This window comes from Rhinolophus sinicus, chromosome 1 (assembly GCF_057876585.1).
Source record: "Rhinolophus sinicus isolate RSI-liver-muscle chromosome 1, RSI-T2T, whole genome shotgun sequence".
Lineage (NCBI taxonomy): Eukaryota > Metazoa > Chordata > Mammalia > Chiroptera > Rhinolophidae > Rhinolophus > Rhinolophus sinicus.
The window spans coordinates 89,032,432-89,037,300 of record NC_142501.1 but is presented as its reverse complement, the minus strand read 5'-3'; the positions used below and the strand labels follow the sequence as shown (position 1 = coordinate 89,037,300).

The following is a 4,869-nucleotide window of genomic DNA, read 5'->3' as shown; positions in this document are numbered from 1 at the left end:
ACCTCCCAAGCACTGAGAACAGGCGCTCAGCTCTCCTGTGAGACTGTTTACACAATGCTTTGGTCCCTCTGGTGAAAAGGGCCCTGGGGTTAAAGGACTCTCCCACAATCTCATACCCCTTGAATCACGGGAGGAGGACACATTGGTTGGTGCCAGTGTGGGACCTGGGATGCAGAGGGGGAGGAGCGGGTAGGTGAAGCGAGGGGAGGGGTGGAGATTCCACTCTGAACCTAATGCATAGTTATCCATCACCCTCTGTCGTTTCTGACTCTGGATTGTTTACAAAACCCTCACCCTAGCATGCACTGGGCTGCCTTAAATAGCCTTTGCTCCTTCCTTAAGATGGAGGCGTTGCTTTTGTCATAGCAAAATCAGAAATCTTAATTTAGCCCCCAGGCAAGACACACCCAAAAGCTGACCTGGGGAGATGGGCCTGCTTCCCACATGAATTCAACGCCCATGAGTGTGGAGTTTTCTCTCAGTATACTCAAAGACATTCTCTCATCCCCTGTCTCTCTTTTCCCCACACTGTTTATGTGAGTTTATCTATTAGAAGCATGGGGTGAGGGAATGTGAGAGCAATCTACTGGGGTGAGCACGATCAATTCAAAACACGAAGCGGTGAAGGACTAAAGCAGGCAAAAAGAGCAGATGCTAAGTCATTTCACAAATACCGATGTATCCCAGTAAACCTAGGGCCTGGTTAGATAGCCTCTTAGGGAAAAACGTACTTCTCTCATCCCGGATGCTCATTCATTAGTGAGGGAAGACGGGGGAATCCGCACTGGAGGGCAACCAAGACTGTGAGCCATGCAATGCAGCATAGGTGCCCCTCCCAAAGATTCTAGCTGCTCACACCAAGGGTCCAGGGCACGAGGACGCCAATGGCCAACCCTAAGTCAGAAGACGGGCAGCTTACCAGATCAGAGGGGAATAGTCTTCTTGCAGCACTGGCCTTTAGTCCACTAACCATCCCAACCTCGTCCCTCACAAAATGAATGTGTGCTCAGGGAATGCAAACTCATTTTAACATGACCTTAAAGAAAGCAGCTGAAGGTATGCCCACTGCCTACCACCACCAGGAAAAAACAAAAACCGCTTAAATATCCCAAGGCTTTAATATCCTGTATCCTTTGATCAGGGATGTAAGGCATCTCAACTTCAACTAAGCAGTGGATTTTGGAAACTAGAGCATTTGACACGTGCAGATTTAAATGAACTGAGTTGTAAATGCTTTTGTGCAATGTGACCCTTTTCCCCAGTGCATCTTGGCTCCAGGGAGCCATGGGTACACCTGAGAGCTGCTGGCAGACGCAGTGCTTGGCCCTCCAGCTGAATGCCCACTGGCCAGCTGGGCTCCAGGTTCAGTGAGTCGTCTCTCATGGATTTACTTTCCTCAGGAGCTGGAGCTGGCAGAACCCAAAAGTTATTTTGCCACCAGTACGTTCTTCCTTGATTGTCATACGTTTCTTGATTTTGACAGTGATGTATTTTGAGGGTATCTGATTCATTGAAAATCGCTCAGTGAGGGATGGTTTGTGAGAGTGATTTGATGGCCAGGATGCTGAGATTCCTTTCTGTTCCTCCTGGTCCTCTGAACCCACCTCCTCCAAACCCCAGCCCTGGCTGGAAGCTGGAGAGGCACAATTCAGATTACAGAGGAGAGTGGAGGCCAGGCATGGTGTGAAGTATATTTAATCCTCCAAAATATCCCATGAGTCTTCTCCCTGTTTCACAGATAAGAACACTGAGGCTCAGTTAGGGGCCTTGCAGTTTGTGAGAAAATAGAGCTTTGCATAGGATCTGCCTGACTCCAGAGACTGCCTTTTCCATGGCATCGTACCACACCTCTGGGAAGCAGGCTGCACAGCCCCAAGGATGCCAGCCAACAGTTTATGCTTCGCTTGACTTCTTTCCTCTGTTTCCTCATTCTGAAGCCCTCCACTAGCTGGTATCTAAAAGGGTCATCTCACAGTTCCCCAGAAAAACAGTCCTGATTTATACTATATATACTGTTGGCATCAAAGGCTGGCCAAGTCCTTAGCCACTGAGCCTGGGGTTGAGGAGGAAGTGGTGTATATCTGTGTACAACAGGGCCACGAACTTCCATTAGCCACAGGAGGCCAGCCTTCACTGTGAGTCTGCCACTCAGGGGCCGGGTCCTGCCAGTCCTCAGGTTCCCCGACTGTAAAACAAGAAGACGGCGTTGCTGACCTCCAAGACTCCTGATTCTGACAATCTGCAAGCGTGAGTCAGTACAATGGTCTTGGTGCCAGAAGACAATGCTGCTCCAGAGGGCATCTGAAGACAGAACCAGAGGACAGGGGATACAGTTACAGCCAGAAGGATTTAGACTAGAGAGAAGGGCTGTCTGACAAGTTGTTAAACACGGCAGTAATTACCGAGAGTTTACAGAATCTCTTTCCCGGGAAGTATACACCCATCAGCCTAGCTAGGAAGCATCTCCCTAGGAAGACAAAGAAAAAGCTTTACGTCTTTTTGGCCAAGAAAGACACAGCAGAGAATGGACATGAGCCTTGTGAAAAGAGGCAGAATAGATGCGAGTCCTAGCTGGGGAAATCAAGCCTGACCTGCCTCTTTTCCAGAGTTGCCAGCATCAAATAAGATAACATCTCTGAAAGCGCATTCTCAGCTGTTTGGTGCCAAGGCAAAGACAACGGATTTTGATTGTGTACAGGAGCTGGGGGCTTTCTCTTGAGGTTTTAAGGATAAATAAAGGCAGAACTACTTTACACAGAGGGAGCAAACTACCTAACTGACAGGAATACAGGCTGAGATGTGCGATAGACTCCAAATAATACTCATGAATATCAAAGGTTTTAAAGTTAAATCAAGGCTTACCATTGTGGCTTAACACAACCGAAAACTTATCATCTCCATCATCATCCATCACGTTTCATATAAGCATTAAAAAAAAAAAAACTATTGGGGAACAATATGTTTCTCCAGGGCCCATCAGCTCCAAGTTATTGTCCTTCAATCTAGTTATGGAGGGCGCAGCTCACTGGCCCATGTGGGAATCGAACCGGCAACCCTGTTGTTCAGAGCTTGTGCTGTAACCAACTGAACCATCCAGCTGCCCAATGAGACATTTTTCACATGTCTTATTGATCCTCACAACAGCTTATGGGGACAGTTCAGGGAGGTATTATTCCATTCTGCAGATGAAGAAATTGAGAATCAAAGAGGTTACATGAGTTAGTTGCTCAAGGTCACGCAGCCAACTAGTGATACAGCTGTCTCATCTAACTAACTAGAGGTCAATGTCCTTTCTACTAAACCTTGCTCACTCATGTGATTCATTCATTCATTGATTCATTCATCATTCATTCATTCATTCATTCATTCATGTGTTTATTCATTCAGTAGATATTTAGTAAGCATCTTCAAAACAAACAAAAAACCAGTAAACTGGAGCATACTTTCTATTTAATCTCATTGTGAGATTGGGACATTTTCTTTTTTTCATTTTCTTGCATTCTGCTTTATTGTACCTCACAGACATTGCATTTTTTAAAATTAGTTTCAGGTGTACAAAACAATGCAATAGGGACATTTTCGATAAAATAATAATATGTCATTCCTCTGCTCCACAGCCACCCAATGTCATCTCATTTAACACTTCCCACAAAGTGTTCTTTCCACAGCCCACAAAGTCTTAATGTTTGGCCCATTTCTCTGACCTCATCTGCTTCTTCCCACCTCCCTCTCTATGTGCTAAGTACACAGATCTTTGAGTCCTTAAGACACCAACCAAGCTTCTTCCTGTTTCAGGGCCTTTGTACGTGCCATTTGCCCAGTACACACACATCTGCACCATTCTCATAATTTAGGTCTCAGATGTCATATCCTCAAAAAGGGTTTTCCTGACCATCTTGTCACATACCCTCAACACACACAGGCATTCTCTCACACAGTACTCTTTATTTTCTTCATGGTATGTATCATTATCCAGAATTTTCTTATTTATTTTTACTTGTTTGCACCCACCCTCAGGAATGTAAATTTCGGGAGAGTAAGGGGGGGCCTTCTCTGTCTTGTTCACCAAAGTAGCTTCCTGTTCTATGTTTAACACATAGCAGGCACTCAGTAAATAGCTATTGAATAAGACCATTAATTACTGGTCAAAGTATTTACTGCATTGCATTCAATTGCACTGTGTATGCCATGCAGTAATTGTTATAAGCTACAGATGAAAGAAGAAAAAAAACCTTCTTTAGGTTCCGTTGAAATCTAATCGCCTACAAGGAAAAAGTTTTAGCAGCGGTAGTCAGATCTGTGCACAGTACAAACCTAGATCAGAATACTCGCTTCATTCTTTGTTTTATTTGTTTGTTTGTTTGTTTGTTTACATATGGCATCAATTTATGAACAAAGTTTCTTCAGCTTCCAGTCTTACCTTGGAGTCTCAGGTCCCTGATAAGTGCTGAATATGGGAACGTGTCTGTAAGTTGTCAGCAGTGGACAGCAACCTCTTCTGAACAACTATGAAATTAAAAATTTTGATAGGTCATAGAGGGGACTGTATGCCCAGCCAGAGCTGAGACTTCCACCCCTAGACTCAGAATTAGACCTATAAGAAACAATGCTGGCTTCCTTTTAGCTCAAGAGTTCCTCTTTCAACAGCCTTTCTCTTCGTGGTCAGCATTTTCTCCTCAGTTACTTCTCATTCTTTATTTCTCCCTCTTCTCTCAACTCACTTGCTCTTATGAGAAGTGCTGGAAAACTCATTCACATTAAGGCATAAATGACTGATAACCTCCCAGGCATCTCTGCAGACTAAACGAGAGAAAGTCACAGGAAGGAATAACGCCACAGTGGAATTTTAGGCATCCAGCTCTAGGTGGG

General features: G+C 44.8%; 1 long non-coding RNA gene across 1 annotated transcript; it reads right to left on the bottom strand.

Moving 5' to 3' along the window:
• Positions 1–1,039: 1,039 nt before the first annotated feature.
• LOC141568485 (uncharacterized) lies at positions 1,040–4,560 on the bottom strand. Its single transcript, XR_012491643.2, has 3 exons — positions 4,421–4,560; positions 2,215–2,301; positions 1,040–1,727 (listed from the first exon to the last, which is right to left on the bottom strand). It is a non-coding gene; the product is annotated as an uncharacterized LOC141568485 (long non-coding RNA).
• Between the last annotated feature and the right edge of the window lie 309 nt (positions 4,561–4,869).